The sequence below is a fragment of the Dipteris shenzhenensis genome, chromosome 14 (genome assembly GCF_047967505.1).
Source record: "Dipteris shenzhenensis isolate YYH24624 ecotype China chromosome 14, Dip_SZ_1.0, whole genome shotgun sequence".
In the NCBI taxonomy this organism is placed as follows: Eukaryota; Viridiplantae; Streptophyta; class Polypodiopsida; order Gleicheniales; family Dipteridaceae; genus Dipteris; species Dipteris shenzhenensis.
In genome coordinates, this window is record NC_141609.1 from 16,172,174 (window position 1) to 16,189,572 (window position 17,399).

At 40.9% G+C, this 17,399-nt stretch overlaps 1 pseudogene across 1 annotated transcript; it reads right to left on the reverse strand.

Annotated features, from left to right (window-relative positions):
* Positions 1–14,951: 14,951 nt before the first annotated feature.
* On the reverse strand, positions 14,952–16,629 carry LOC147894258 (glycosyl hydrolase 5 family protein pseudogene; annotated as a pseudogene). The gene is made up of 2 exons (XR_015542096.1): positions 15,529–16,629; positions 14,952–15,388 (listed from the first exon to the last, which is right to left on the reverse strand). The product of XR_015542096.1 is annotated as a glycosyl hydrolase 5 family protein pseudogene (transcript).
* Between the last annotated feature and the right edge of the window lie 770 nt (positions 16,630–17,399).

Consider the following 17,399-nt stretch of genomic DNA (forward strand, 5'->3'; position numbering starts at 1 on the left):
CTATGAAGGCACTTTCAAGTGAGTCTTTAAAGAATAACGCATGTATGCATTTGGTTCACAATGCATACATTCTCAACTTAAGATATACTAGCATTTGTAGTGCACATGGTAATGATATCATTGCTCTCATCTTCTCCCCCTTGCTAGGTTTCCCTCTTTCCACCTAAATGTTTATTTTGCATTTTATGGTATGATAGATGTCTATTCCTTGTCTCGTTACTAAGATTAGTTTTAAGAATCACTTTCATTGTACATCAATTATGAATGAAATAAATGCTCTCAAAGGATGGGAATGCAAGCCAATTTTTTGCTTAATAGTAGAGAATGAGCTACTATATGGAGGGCATGCAATGAGTTTTGTTGGTGGATAGAACATCTATTTAATTCTTAGATATATCTACATGTATACATTTGATAGCTCTTTAACCTCAACAATTTTGATCTCATTTTTTGTTGATTAGAGGGTTTACCAACCTATATTGGCTTCTTAGATATATCTACAAGTGCACATCTCTTAGTGTAGTAACACAAAAATTTTGATCTCATGTAGCCAAAAGTTGGGTTTGAATCTATAAAAAGGGCTTCTGGTTGTCTAGAATGAATGTAAGATTTTATGGTAAGTTGTTGTTTATGTTTGGCACAAGTTTGAACAATAAGAAAAAGGTGAGAGAGCCTATTTTTAGAAAATGAACTTTGCATCCTTTTGTACTATATATATACATGGAGCCCAATGATTTTGGGTATGTTATGGACTTTTATGACATGTGGGCTATGTTCACAACATCTACCTTCTTGCAATGCGCTAGCTATGATTTTTTATTGTCAAATGGTAGATAGTAAAAGATGTTCCCTTTAAAACATATATGGTGTTTTTGTTCCTCTCCCCTTCCTCTTCAGTTGATTTTAATTTGCATTTACTCCTTAATTATAGTTGCCTAAATTCTTTTTGTAACTCCATAGTTTTGGGAGACTATTTGATCTTAAGTTATTTGGAATTCATTATCTCTTTTTCTTTTCATAATGACACTAGTTTGTACATTACATATTTGTTACTTCCTCCTTTCATTGTCCCATTCTTTTTGTCTTGAGTGCCTACATCTTACACTTTATAATTTGTTCACACACTCCTTCCTCTAAGGCATAGGGACACTCCCTTTTCATGCTTTTTGCAAGACCTCACTCCCACTTGCCCGTTATTGCTTTATCCTACTCTTTCTTCTCCTACTTACTAGTCTAGGTTTAACATTAATCTTTTGTTTTCTCTTGTGTCTTTGTGATCATTACTAACTTTCCTCCCTTGAAAGATCTCCCACACAATGACAAGAGGGGAGGATTTAATATGTTATCATTTGATAGTCATATAGATCATTTTGATCCCTCCACTTTGTTTCAATTACATTATTATGTGTCCCTTGCACTACTTGTAGTTATTGTTCCCAAACGGGTTGCTTTAGAGGCATCTTTTGCCCAGCTTCTCTTGGTTGGTTTTACCCTTTGATGTTGTTTGCTTACTGCAATAATGATTTTGGAATGTTAAGTTATCTTCGTGAGGAGATTGTCATGTTTCTTGTTAGACCATTGCCCTTTTACACAATTAAAAAGAAGCATGAGTTAGTTTATTGTTCCCCATAATTCACTCCAATTAAAAACAAACATGAGTTTGGTTGTTATTTTCCCAAATTCACTACCAATTAGGCTCCACCTACTTGGTTACTTCTCTTGCTTCATTCACCAACTTGCACCCTATTTGAAGATTCCATTTTGTTTGCATTCATGCAATAGGGGATTTTATCCTTAAGGCTACATTCAATTCATTATTTTATATTTCTTCACCTTCGGCCCATACATTATGTCAAGCTCTATTCTTTTAAATCCCTTACACGTAAAGAGTTTTCCAAAAAACTATAGGATAGAGGCCACCTTACAATTATATCCTTGGTCAATTTTCTTGAGTTAGACTCTAGATGTTGAGAGATCACAAGAGAGTAGCCACTAGGATACAAAAAGGCTACATACTACTCAAAACATCAAGATTACAAGAGTTATAGGTCAATCTCTATTTAGAGCCATATTGTGCTATTCACATAGGTCCTTAGGAATTAATAACACATTCTTTTTATCCCTCTTTGTGTAAAATTTTCCCCTAGTGCATTTAAGTGCAATTTATTACCTCTTAAATTGCACTTCATAGTACAAGGTGAGTACAAAATAAAAACTATGATTTGTACGATGATTATGCTGTTATGAGAAGACTTTGAAAAAAGTTCAACTTTGCAAGACTGCAAAGTAAGAGCAACTTACCATCTGTTACTCCTATTTGAAGCTCATAAGGTTTTGATTCAACCATTGAAATAGAGAATTGATCATAGCTAAGGGTGTTTGTGTGAATATATCCTCTACTTCCATGTTTGGAAAAAGAATCTCCTCTACTTCCATGTGGAAAAAGAAAACTACTTTTCATAGTTGTTCACAAATGATGTGATGGTGCACTTCGATGTGTTTAGTGTGGAATTTAGAGAAGATGAATATTCCTCATGTTTTTACAGTATATGGGAGTTGAATCCCATTTTAAAATCCTCTTTTATGAAAAATAGAATTTCTAGCAAGATTAATATTGCTCATGCTGTTAGAGTATGTGGGACTTAGATCACTTTTTTAAAACCCTTTTAAAAAAACTAATAAAGAAAACAGCCTTCGAAACCATATATCTTCACAATCAATTAGTCATTTATAGTGCCAATGAAAGCACATCACATATTGTCATTCGATGATGCCATGTAGACAAAATAAATAGCTTAAAGAGATGCAAAAGAACTACACCAAGTGTACCTAGGTTTAGTTGTTAACGTGGTTGATTGAAGGAAAAGTAATCTTGATATAAAAGCTTTAAACATCTACAATAGAGGACATGAAGGAACCTTGAAGGTGCATGCAATGCTATGAATAGTTTTAATTGAGCAAAGCAAGGAGTCTAAATGTACATTATTCAAACTATTAGAGATGCATAATATCACCTTAAAGATGAATTTTCAATGTTAAAAAATCACTAATTGTATTTTTGAAATTGATAAGCACAGGGCTATGCAACCAATAATCTTCATTTGCACATGCCTTCTGTATTTGATTTGTTTACCCACAAGAAGTGTAACCTTGAGACATCTATAGGCAATGTCTATTTTGTTACATTCCATGCATTATAATCTCTCTCTGTCTCTCTGTCTCTCTCTCTCTCTCTCTCTTGATCCCTAAAACTTATGTTTTGGGGTCTTTTAACTGCAACCAAAGGAGAACACTACAATCGAAGAGAAAAGAAAATAGATGGATTTCTTGACTAAAGAGAGAATGGAGCAAGCAAATAATGGGTTGGGAAAAGTGAGGCGCAACTTGCACCCACCTATCAACATCATGTTTAGAATAAATAGTCCAAAGATGGCACTAAAAGATAAGTGAGGTAGTGCTATATGTTGTGGAAAGGTCACAAATGAGGAGAGCATGGGGGAGGGAGATGTAGGGCAACATGTGCCCAGAAAAGAGACACATGGGTAGGATAATAATTACCATGTGGGCAGGGATCATAGAGAGAAAAGGTGCCAGCATGGAAAGGCATGTGGGCCTGCAACAAGGCCTTGATCAGAGCATAATGATGGCGAGGTATCTCAGAGGTAGAAGCACAGCATAGGGTGGGATATTGAGCAGGTTAAGGGCCTATAGGAGGGCCTGGCAACAGCAGCACAACAGAAGGAAAAGTGTTCTAGGGAAGGGAGGGGATGCTAGTGGGTAGCACCCTTAAGGCCAGGAGTGCTAGTCAGCTGGCCAACTAGGTCTGCTAGCCCATAGCCCAAGAGTGGGTAGCCCACAGCCCCATATAGAGAGTGGATGGGGTTAGTTGGGGCTTGATCCAATTAGCTATTAAGGGGAAAATTGGTCGGGTATTTTGAGGGCCCTAGGGGCCTATAAAAGGATCCCATTGCAGGGCATTATATCATCCAATAGGCCAGCAAGTTGGGGACCAGTAGGAGCAACAATTCATACATCATCAGGCATACATCTAGGAGGCAGAGGAGTATAAGAGAGGTTGTAGATTGAGCTCTACTAGGGCTAGTATCTTTGCTGTCTCCTAGGGTAGCAAGGAGTTGAGGTCTTTAGGAAGATGGGAGTGACCAAGAGAGTTAGTGAACCCCACCTCCAACAAATTCAAGAAAACTTTGGTAAGGCTAAGGGAGTGCATCCTCATCACAAGCATAAGGAAGAAGATTGAACCAAGTAGAGATGGACAGAGATGAAGGTAGGAGTCAATGGAGCAAAATGACCAAAGATATGAATGAAGTTTTAGAAGTTCATGGGACATAAGGGAGAGAATTGTTAACATAGTTAAAATGTCTATTTGGATACATATAAAATGTATATGATTTGAAAAACTATAGGCAAAAGGGTCATAACCATTGGGATCGACTGTAATAGAAAACGGGTAATCCACACAGGGTGAAAGGAAGACTATCATAAAAAACTAGAGAGAAGATGTATCGGGATGAATATGTTCACAAAGTAAATGAAATCCAAATGACTGTCTTATCATATTTATCTGTTTGTTGGATTGTCTCAGATTATCTGTTTCTTGAGTTTTCAAGTTACACACACACACACACACTATCTGTTTGTTGGATTGTCTTAGATTATCTGTTTCTTGAGTTTTCAAGTTACACACACACACACACATAGAGAGAGAGAGAGAGAGAGAGAGAGAGAGAGAGAGAGAGAGAGAGAGAGAGAGAGAGTTTCCTTCTATGTTTGAGTTCATAATGCTTCTGATTGAGATGAGAGACCCATGTAGAAACGTTAACTCTTCACCTTGCAACCCCATTCAATCTAAACTAAATATGGAGTACTCCACCCTATTAACACTAGCAATCTTGTGGGTTAGAAAACTCAATCAACTTCGATGACTGAAGGATTGGGTGAATGCCAACCCCATGCTATCGCAATGGCAAAAGGGAATGTTGTGCGATCTCACGAGCATCAGTGCTTGCACATGCAGAGATCAAGACTGATGCTGCAATTCAATTATTTTCTTATGGAACACATGAAGAAAGACGTGAATACAATCAAGAGGGTGACACCGAAGACCAAAAAGCTTATGACTTGTCACCCACAAGGGAATGGGCAAGTGGAGATGACAAACAAGCTTCTGATGCATATCTTGTACAAATTTGACAAGATAGACAACTACCAGATGGAATTACAAGCACTATTTGATGAAGATTCGTCAACATGAAGTAAGAAGGGCGGTTGCAAACACAAAGAAAGTTTTCCTAAAAATCGAAAAATCCATAAAGAAGCGAGTTCTGACATTTTCGATAATCAACAAAACAGGTATGGTTTCGAAATTGTTTCAAAAACCTAATAAATGAAAAACGAATGTGGGCATGACACAACAAATGAAGGATAATGAATGTCAAAGAAAAGAAATGATGAAGATCCCATATCACAAAGAAATGTGTGCAAGTTTGACCCCAAAGAGAGTGAGCACAACAACAAAACAAAGAATCAAAATCACCAGTGGTGAAATTGACCCTGAAATCCCACTAAGGGGGGAGAACCGGGTCCAAACAGCATCCAAGGAGGACGATCAGGCACGGATCCTAAAAGACTAGTTTAATATACATTCAAAGATTACTATGGCGTTGGGTTTGGATGAGAAGGACTAACTGTCGCATTCCTATCAAATTTTTCAAACAAAGCGGAATGAACATAAAGGGTATACCAGCTGACCTTCCGAAACTCAAAGATCTCGACTCCATTGCTCCGAAAGACCAAGGATCAACGAGTGAAGACAAAAGAATAAAAGAAAATAATCAAGAATTTGATCAAAACCCAGATGAAAAAAGAGATACGGACATAGAGCTAGAGCGAGATGGACTAAATCCGAGAGATGTATGAAGTGACGAGGAACAAGACATAGACATAGAGTTGGATTTAGAAATCAACCACCGTGGATATTACAAAGTTCCAAATAGCCCAAGAGAGGAGGGTGAAGAACTCATGAAGAACTGAACAAAGGAGCACTAAAAAGTCTGCCAAGACTTCCACAACCACCGACACTGCCAATGGCACGCCCAAATGTGGCCAGTTTGAAATCTAAGTTTTTGGAATTTTGGGGAAAAGAGAAGGAAGATCCAGACAGTCACGTGGTTCAATTCAAGACACAATGGCAGGCAAGTGGCTTCAACACTTTGTTTATAGACCCAAAAAAGCTCCAACACTTTGCTAGAATGCTTGTGGGAAAAGCAATGAGATGGTTCATCACCCCGTATGGAGTGACGAATTTTACAACATACGATGAACTCAAAACATCAGTTTGGGAAAGATTCAGAAAGGAGAAGACTCCAAGTGATGTAAAGAAGTTGGGGGAATGGAAATAAAAAAAGCAATCAATAGAGGATTATGCTCAACAATTTCTCAATTTTTATGCAAGACTCGCTCCCACCGAAAGACCAACACTAGAAACAATGGTGGAATATTTCTACAAGAGACTTTAGCTAGAAATCAGAAGCGTTGTCAGTGGGATGGCTATTCTAGTGGGTCATAATGGATTCAACACTATCATAGAGGCAGCTAAATGCACGGAAAGGCGAATTGGCACAACAAAGAAAAAGAAGAAGACAAGCACGTATTTTGAAGAAGATTTCGATAGCAGTTCGGATGACTAAAGTGAGTCCAATTCTGGATCCGCCACAATTGATGATAATTCCGACAATGATTTGGATGATGTTGAAAAGAAAAAGAAACGAAAGAAGAAGAAGAAGGTATGAAAGAAAACAAAAAAGGAGAAGGTAAAAGACAAGAAAGAGAAGTCAAAGTCGAAAAAGACCCCCAAATCGGAAGAAATAACGAAATTGGTGGAGTAAAAACTCCAGAGCTTGGAAATGACAAACAATTTACCTCAATTTGAGTGTGGCATTTGTACAAAGAATCACCCCGCAGAGGTGTGCTGGTATAATCCCAATGCATGAACAAATCAGGTCCAACAACAAGCGTGGAGCCCAGCCAACGGTAGCAAATGCAATCTCCATTGGGGTGAATGCCGTAGAAGCGGCACAATAGATGCAACAACCACTGTAACAAGGCAATTGAAATTAGCAAAGAAAGTAGAACCAACAAAGAAACTTGGGACCAAATTCCAAAGAATGTGGATACTATCAACTATCAGAAGATCATAGATCGGGACCGAATGAGGACACGTGAGTCTACCCCAAACCTAGACATCCACAAGTTAGTCTACCCCAAACCTAGACATACAAAGTCAAAAGAATAGAGTTACCTTTCTATTCCTGTGGGATTTTTAGAGTCTCCTCCACAAGATTCTCTACAAACTAGTAGAAATCTGAAAGTTCTCCCAATGAGGAGAGCAGATCTAGAAGGTCTCTAGCCTCTTCAATTGATTTGAAACCGGCTAGCATTTCTTATTGTGTCGTAAAATAAGGGGAGGCTCTTCTCTCAATGCCCATTATCAATCCATTCCCACTCTCTTGGGTCCCACTACAAATACTTTATTGGGGCCCCACCATAAAGCCACAATCTCCATGAACCCGAGGCCAAGAGAATTGGGTTAGGTTCTAGGTACCATGAAGAATCTAAGCCATGCTCTACAAAGCAATAACCCTAATATCTGGAAAGAAATCCCCGGAACAACATCATCTAAAGATCTAGACAACCTACCTCCCATCTGGACATCAAAAACCAAGGCATCCGCGTGTAGTCATGGCAAAGCAATAACTTGAAGTTTAATGACCAATCCTAAGAAGACTCCCTTCCAAGTGGAATAAGATGTAAGCATATTATCTGTCTCAATCCAATACACTGGAATGGATGCATCAATCTATTGAATCCTTCCTAGACTTCCTCTGAGATGACTTACTACTTGCAATTTACGGTCCTCTGGAAGCTTCTTGAAAGCTTTTTAGGATCCTATAGAGGAGGCAAGGCCTCTTTCCCATCTTGACCAATGCATATAATGTGAATGGCCTAGTGGCTTGCCACGCTCATTGAGTATGCTATCACTCCACATGATTGGCTACATGTTAATCTCTTCCAGAGAAGCTGGGGGAATTCTCCAAAGAGTATTTTTTAAGTTGTTCCAAGCTTCGAGAATGGCTTCCATAAGAGGAGAGGAAGAAGATTTGAGGGGGGATGAAGTAAAAGTCTATTTGGTGCTACCCAGATAGTCTCCACCTAAAGGAGTACATGCCTTCTTTGAATAAAGAAATCCTTCCAAGGCTCTTGCCCAAGAAAAAGTCCCCTTACCACAAACTTGCAAAGTAATGCCTTGCACTGCTGCAAGTCTGGTGCTATAATATTGAGGCTTCCTTATTTTGTGGTGGGAAGGATCAATGTCTCCCAAGCCACCCTAGCCATAGTATTTGTAGTGTCATCTAGCCCATTCCACAATAAATTCCTTATAGTTCTCCTTATTTAATTGATGCAATTCTTAGAGCTGCACCAACAAGAGCAAGCATACCATGCCATGGCTACCAAAACTGGTTAACAACCACCATCCTGGAAGCCAGGTCTAATTTGGCTTAACTCCAAAAGAGGAGCTTCCTCCTAATGCTCTCCAAGCTCTCCAACACTAGACCAAATTGTTGTGAAGAAGAGATACCCATATTGACCTGGTATCCTAGATATCTGATGGGGACCCCCTTTGAATGCAAGTAAAACCAAAATCATCCCCCCAATTAGGAGTGTCCTCATCATTGATCCAAAAGCCATTAGATTTGTTCCAATTAATGTGCGCACTAGCTATAGTACAAATCCAAGGCTACCTTGAAAGAAGTGAGCGCTTGCTAAGTGGCATCTCAAAAAGAATAGTAGTGTCATCCGCCAACTCGTAGTCTATCAGTTCCTCATTATATCTCAGAGGAAGCTTCAGCCCAACAAGGTCAGTCTGAGAAAAATACTCATAGCTTTAGCCACAAAGAGAAAAAGAAAAGGAGTAAGAGGGCATCCCTGACCCCGACTGATCTAGAAATCTGAAATCTCTCTCCCCTAAACCCCCCCATAAGTACCTAGCTATGGGTTGATTTGTACAAAAGAGGAGACCCCTATAATCCATGCTGCTAAGAATTAAAAATGATCTAGGGTGCTCTCTAGGAAATCCCAATCCACTGTATCATATGCTTTCTCAAAATCTAAGAATAAATAGATATTTTATGTCCACTTTGCATAGCCCAATCTAAAGCTTTCCAAAAAGAGAAAATATTATCAAAAGTGTTCCTTCCATGCACAAAGCCCATTTGCATGTTATGGATGAGGTCCAAGAGGTAGGGTTGCAATCGTAAGCTAATTGCTTTTGCTAGAATTTTATACAAAAGAGAGTGATAGGTCTCCACTATGACACTAAATTTTTGCAACCCCCTTTTGGAGTGAGATGAAGGAGACTCTCTGTGAGTGATCTAGGCATAGTACTAGAGTCCCAAACACCCTGCAAGGCTGAGGTAATATGATCCCCAATCGCATCCCAATGGACAATGAAGAATGCTAGGGAAATCCCATCTAAACCCAAAACACTTGCTCTTGTGAAGAGCAAGCAAAGAAGTCCTGAATTCCATATTGGTGAAAGGCACATCTAGTGAGATCCTCATATCCTATTTCACCAATAATGGAATGTGCTACCATATGTACAACCTGGCATCATTTAACCAGCGTGTCACAATCAACTGCAATAAGTGAGGCATAAAATCAGTAGCTATGCACATGATGGCATTTGGATTAGTTTGCAAAACCCCCTCTGCGTTAATTAGCTGAGTGACAATATCTCTGTTATGTCTTGGGCCATTATGAAAAAAGGGAGCTCATTTTGAGACCCTAAGAGAAATTTAGGATTTCTTTAGTTTTCTTTCCTCTAAAACAATAAAATATGACATAAAACCACTGACATACGATGCATAATTTGCTATTTCTGACCTCACTGGCATGTAAATCCTCAAAAAGACTTTTGAAATGCAAAAAACGGACCCCGGGAGGCTTGAAAAAGACTAAAAGACCCAGAAAGCCACCTGTACAAATGAAAGCAATTTGACAGGTTGTACAAATGAAAGCCAAAACCCTTGGTCCAACCTGTCAAATTGCTTTCATTTGTACAGGTGGATTTTTGGGCCTTTTCGAGCCTTCGAGAGCCTGTTTTTGGCATTTCCGAGGGTTTTACACATAGGTGATGTCAGAAATACCAAATTCTACATCCTATGTTAGATATAATAAAGTAGCTCAAATGTAATCATTGAATGCAAGCTCGACAGTATTTCTTTTTGTTTTTTTCCCTAAATTTTTTAGTGTTACGTTGGCCCTCCTTTGATTGATGGAGGGCTATTTTCCTTCAAGGCTAAAAGGCCCTAAAATGAGCTCCCTTTTTTTCCTAATGCATGAGTTGGGAAAAAGTGCTTATTGACTCTACCACCCATTTGCATCCAAAAGGACTCTCATGCATGAAAGGCATACTCCACTCTCTGATCTAGCAATGTCTGCTAAAGAGCCCTTGCTGCTGCAAGGCACTCCTGAATCCAAGCATCTCTAGGACGTTTTTACTCTTTCCTCTAAAGGGTTGCAAACTGATAGCTAAGACAAACTTCCTATCTAACAATCTCTTGCTTTTTGGTATTAGTGATCAAATGATAGAAGTCACCAATGTCACTTCCATATGTAAAGGGGATGACACTGGGCCCTGCATATGAGAAACCCAAACCTGTAAAACTGCCCCAGTGAGGTCCTCCTCTACATACAAGGCACTCCGAATCCTAACACTAGTAAAGCAAGCTCTCTTATGAGGCTCAGGAATTATCAACACCATTGGAAAGTGGTTTGAAGTAGAAACCTAGGGAGCAATGCACATCAAACTACCTCTATCCAAAGCCCAATCATCAACATATAATTTGCCAATGCATGCATGAATGGGCGTTTGAGGCCTCCTATTCAACCATGAAAATTAGAGAGATTGTGACAGAGTGTGAAAAGCATCATCCAAGCCAACATCTCTGCCATCGAACTGAAATAAGAAGGCATCCCAAGCTGCTCTCTCCAAGGAACCTCTTTCTCCACCCCCTTTCTTATCAAAAGGTAACTCCACCATGTTAAAGTCACCCCCTATGACCCAAGAATCTGCAATGGGTGTCTAAGAAAGAAGTTCCTTCCATACAAGTACATGGTCCCATAGGTCATTAGGGGCATAAAGGTTGAGAAAACCAACCTTATGTCCATACAACTTGTGCTCTTGAAGGAAAAGAATGTCAATGGAGCTCCCTATAACACCTGGATGGAGCTGAGTATGGATGAGGATTGTTAGTTGGACCATCCAGCCCTCGAACATCAATTTTAGCATAGTCTTGGATGAATCTCCTATAAAATCCAGAAAAAACTAAGAATCTTTGCAAGTCTTATGGGTTTGTAGGACTTTTCCATTCCAATATCTAAGGTCAAGGGTGCCCCTTGGCCCCACTTTTGTTTGCAATTGGCACTGCTCCTTTAAGTGTAGAAATCAAAAGCGAATCGTAGATGGAGTGGTTAAGGAATTGGGGCTCCCTTCAGGGGAACAATTTTGCTCCCAATTTTTGGCAGATGATATGGTGGCCATGACAAAGGAATGTAGGGAAAGTGTGCAAAGCCTCATCGAAGTGTTCGATGCATTTTGGGCTATGTTGGGTTCAAAATGCAGTTGGAATAAATCCTTTGTGATTATAACTGATGAAGGGGAAATGCTGAAATGGCTTGGTCAATTTCCTAGTATGTTGATTTAGAGGGGTAAGCTACCCCTTTAAGGGTTTGTGTAACCCTGAAGCAGTGTTTCATCTAGTTCCAAGAGAAAGTCAAGAGTGACCCTGGGTTGGAATGCTAGGTGCTTGGTGATTAAACACATTCTCATATCATCTACTAAGTACTTGGCCCTTCTAGAGGTTCAAGAAGACTCATTGGCAAGAAATTTCCTCTGGATGGAGGATGGTAGTAAAAGAAGATGGTACTACATCCTGTAGGAAGCTTTAAAGGCTTCTACAGCATGTGGGGTTTTAAGCCTCCCTGACATGGATAATATAAATATCTCTCTCTTGTTTAAATGGATCCCTAAGCTGTTTGATTCAAAGGCTCTATGGGTGGCTTGCACGAAATGGTTTGTTGTCAGAGGGCAAGGTCAGGGAGTTGGGGTGTGGATAGATCTAACTTGGTATGAGATCATCTGCTCCCCATTTCCAGTAAAGATTAAAGGGGATAATTTGATTTCGGGGCTGGTGGATGCATGGAAGCATTTTGGTAAACTGTTGCATTGGAAAGGTTGACAGGGTCTAAGGGGGGATGCCAATTTGTATGAAAATATCTAGCGGAGCGGGCTGTATCAATCAATGAGAAGCCGGGTGGCTTACTTGGATCTTAACATGCTCGTAGTGTGTGTAGCGAGGGACTTAGAACATGGTTGAACATCTGGGATCAAAAGAAGATGGATTGGAAACTAGAGCCTAGATTAAGGCTCAATTCAGTCTCAACAATAATGAGTTGTGATCTCTAAGGCGCTAGGGTCGATACAAGGAGATTGGCCGACCAATTCCATCCTAACCATTGACTAGAGAATTAATCAATGAGTTAGCTATGATCTCTGAGGTGCTGGGGCCAATACAAGGAGATTGGCTAACCAATTTCATCCTAATGATTAATCCATCTCTGAGTTAGCTCTGATCTCTGAGGTGCTGGGGTTGATATAAGGAGATTGGCCTACCAATTCCATCATCCTAATGATTGACTAGAGAATTAATCAATGGAATAAGGGGAATGCATGTTTGAAGAAAGTGTCGGCCAACTTGGTGTATAGGCACTTGGTAGAGGGCATCTCCATTAATGATCATTTGAATGGAAAATGGAAAGTTCGTAGGTCTCCAAAATGGTGGGAGGCAAGAATGAAGGAGATGTAAGGGGGATGTAAGGTTTGGGAAGTGTAGTTTTTGGTTGTGGAAAGTGTTGCTCAAATAATTACCTTTGCGGGGGAGAATGGCAAAATGGAAGGAGGTGAATAGCTGCTGCCCTTTGTGTGGATATGCAAAATTTAAAGATGTGATGCACCTCTTCTGGTCTTGTGTGGTGGCTGAGCAGATCTAGAGCAGAGTTGCAGGAATGGTGAGAAGGTCCCATGGGTTTGATGGGGAAATCTAATTTGAGTGCAATATGGAGAGTGATCATGTTGGGAGAGACTGTGGACCTCCCTTCCATGATTTGTGCTTGTTGGCCCTATATAAGGGCCTCTATGATGTGGGGAATTTGGTGTATCTGGAAAAACATCATCTTTGAGATAGATGTTGGTTTGGGGTATAGGGTTGATGCCATTTGGGGAGTTACAAAGTTGATGCTAACAGATCTTGGGACATCTTTGGAGGATTATCTAGTGGGTTTTTTATTGTATGAGTTGGGCAAGATTTGTCTTGTGATACAGAATAGCATAGGCCATGGGTAATCAGCCTGTAAATTTTGCCAATTTTTGAATCTTTCTAAAGGCCGTGGGCAATACATGTCACCTTGAGCTCCTTTGTACAAAGCCTCATTGAGCATTTTCTTTCTAATAAACATACATTAATGTATAATTACAAGCATAGCTCTTGCTCTTCTTTGGAATCCAAAAGAGTTTTTCATATTATTCTCTATTTAAATAGTTTAAAATGTTTGTGTATATTACAAGTTCCATTGTTCTTTACATTGAAGTTTAAAGGCTAAGAGGCTCTTGTCTGCGGATTTTAAAAAAGGATAAAAGAGAAAAAAAGAAAAAAGGACAGAAAGAAGAGAAAAAAATAGGAAAAAAACCATGAATTATACGCATCGAATTATTTTTTGTTTGTTTTTTATTTTAAATTAAAGATCTTGTATAAGAGAGAAGATGATTGTTTTTCCATAGATTTTTTTACTTTTGTTTATTTGAATTGTTAATATTTTAAAGAAACTTTAATTTTTTAAAGCTAGATTCTTAAAAATAAAAAATTAAACTAAGATTTTTCAAATATGTCTAGATTAATGAAGAAATGGTGTTTTTTAGTTATTTCATTACTAGTGCGAAAACATTTTATTTGAAAATAATAGTGCTGCAAAGTCAACTTTTGGTTTGAGAAGGATATTTTAAAAAAAGTTAACTTTTGATTTAGAAATAATTTTTGGGCTCTCTTCAAAAAGACAAAAACAAGTCCAAAATTAATGGAATGAGTGCTCTAGATACATTTATTGCTAATGAGGATCAATGACCTCAAAGAGCCATGTGGTTTACATCAATATCCTTGAGTAAGATTAAGAACTATATACAATGAACCTGCAAATCTCTAAAACTACTTGTAAAGTTTCTTTTCTCAAAATTGTAAAATTTGCCAAAATTTTAGGCATCTTATATATATTATTATTTAAGGCATTTAATGGAAACTATTTGGATGTGTGTATAATTCTAAATGGAAACGGTTTGATGTGGATATTACTCACCCTCTAATTTAATGAAGGTACCTTATTGTACTAATTTTCTTACATCTTCTTTTCGTTTAATAAAGCTCTTCTTTTCTGAAAGGAAAAAAACAAGATGAATATCATTCATAAGGCCTTCCTGAGATCGAAAAAGAAGACGAATTGAATGTGCAGCATGGAAAAGGGGACAGAAAGCGAAAGCTGAGAGAGAGAGAGAGAGAGAGAGAGAGAGAGAGAGGGAGAAAGAGAGAGAGAGGATTTGAAGGGAAGAATCCGAGCGAGAAAGAGAGAGAGGATTTGAAGCGTTGATGTGGCTCGAGGTATTGCAAATCCTTCAAAAAAATGAGCTTTCTCAAATGCCTATATTTAGTTTTTAAAAAGAGAGAGTCAATTTTATTATGAGCTAAGAAACTAGTGTGGTGCTTGGATGAATCATGAGCTCTATCTACAACAAGTGTGTCTCTGTAATTTTATTATAAGCTAAGAAGCTAAGAAGAAGCTAGTCTGGTGCTGGTTACAAACTTGAACCATTGCGTGCTCGGATCAGCTCCGGCGTTGCACTGTACACCGCTCGCACAAATGCACGATCTCGTGAACAGAGATGGCGGTGCTCTTCCGTCCAGACACACCGTCGCATTTGCCACCTCCGTCGAGAATTGCATGCCACTTTCCGACACTGATTCCTTCCACGGCCCGTTCGATTGCGTTCCCTCCACCGTTAGGATCGCCCGTAAACCTCTGCCCTCGGCTGCTATGATCAAATACGTGCCGTCCAGCGCGATTTCACCCGCCGCCGTGAACGTCCAGTGAGAATCGAAGGTGCAGGAGCCCAGGATCAACGTGTTTGCTCCGTCTTTTTCCACGCACAGCCCGGTAGCTGGATGGAAAAGTACGTGGAATGGGCGGCTCGAAGAAGGGTCGATATCTGCTCATCCAATGCAACAAACAGAAGCATCGCAGCAAAACCATGAGACGACAGGATTTCCCGTTGCATTTTACTCCAATCTAGCATGGTTTCCAGCCTTTTGATCAACGTCCCACTCACAAACATACACGTCTCCTTACCTTGAACGAAAGGTTGTTGCAATGCCTGCAACTTTCGCAACAGAGATCCATTCCGGGGAGCATTCCAATCGTGATTCATCAGCCCGTAATATTCGTCGACATCAAGCTGGCCGTGTAGGTGATAGTAGCTGCCTTGCAAAGTCCAATAAGCCCAGTCGAAGTCGCCCCCAGCCGCGAAGGCGAAGAAGCAAGGCAGGAAGCGGTTGTCATTGGCGTTTCCTCCCGTCTGATCGACACCAAATTCACTGATGAAAAGAGGCCCCGTGAAGCTCATATTTGGAGTCGCGACATACCCGGACTTGTTCATCATGTCCGAGGAGACAGATGCGCACTTCTGGTTGAGGTCGCCACTGGTATAGGAATCGCCGTTGGTGAAGGCGTACCAATGGAGCTCGTAGACGATTTTGTTCTTGAAGCTCTCGTTGAGAGGCTTGGAGGAGAGGAAGTGGAGATCCTGAGCGTAGCTCAATCCAGAGTGGATGATGAGCAGGTCTGGATTCTCGCCATGAATTGCTTCCGCTCCAAGCTGCATATATTTGTACCAATCCGCAACATTTTGCCTTCGCCCTCGCAGCTCATTCCTCAAACTCATGCCGACAACCTGAGGGGCATCTCGGAACATAGCAGCTACAGTACGCAATCCCTGCAACCACACCTCAGGATCAAAGAACTTGTCTCCCCAAAAACCATTCCCATCCGTGTCGCTGCAGCACCACCCTGGCTTGCTCATCTGATTATCCAGGACCACCATCACCCCATTACGCCCCAAGCTGTCCACCACGGCTCTGAAAGCCTCCACAACCGAAAGCTGCACGATCCCGGGGTTGTGGACGGCGATTCCGGCCAGGGCGTCGTGGAGGTCGAGGAGGGTGAAGCTCTCAGCGATGGAAAGGCTGGCGAGGGAGGCGTTGGTGAACATGAAGGTGGCCCAGGTGAGGCGAACGCAGTTGAAGCCCCAGGAGGGGATGGTGGAGGAGATGAGGTCGAGGGGCTGTTTGTGGAGGCCTTCGACGAGCATGGGGGGGAGGTGGGAGACCCAGTTAACACAGGAGAGCTTGACGCGGGAGGAAGGGGAGGTAGAGTCGAAGATCCATTGAGAACGAGTGGAGAGAGGGAGGGAGAGAGCAGGGAGTGGGAAGGAGAAGAGGAGGGTGAAGGATATGGCGAAGACGATCGCCATAGCCAGTTCAGCTCAGTAGCACCATAGCCAGGAGAGTGAAGAGTGAGGTGGTCTTGTGTGTAAGAGGATACAGGGGCGCACTCCCTCGTGGCAAGTAACGCACCTGTACTTTCACTAGGTTGCCTTAAGAGAAACGTAAAGCACCGCCTTTAAAGTTTATTTGTCGTCTTCACGTCACCTCACTCAAGTTTCAACCTCAACATGCTACCTTAGTTAGCTGCTCGCACATTCGATCCCTCCCGAGACTCGTTTCATGTCGGTGGGTGACCCTTGCAGGGGGTGGGGAGGGCACAAGAGGGGGGGCTGATAATTGAGTCTTGTTTCCAAAGGAGATCCTTCTCTGGACTCGTGATGGTGGAGAGTTTAGGCTTTGCATGGGGTTGCCAAGCCAGTGCTTACAATGCAGGCACTTGGCACACTTGGCTCGTGAGTGTTGGAGGGGTTCGGGCAATAACCTTACCAAGAACAGCCGTTGATCCATGCCAACGCTAGATTTCGCTATATGGGGGGTTGTTCCTTGTGCCTCGAGTTAGGATCATCAATACAGAAGCCCGAGAAGGCAAACCTTGCACCATCTAATGATGCTCAAAGATTCTCTGTACATAGCTTTCTTGGAGGATCCCTACATCTCCACCCTGATTGGGGATTAGGCAGAGGGGAGGGGACTCAACATGCTTAGACTTGACCAAGC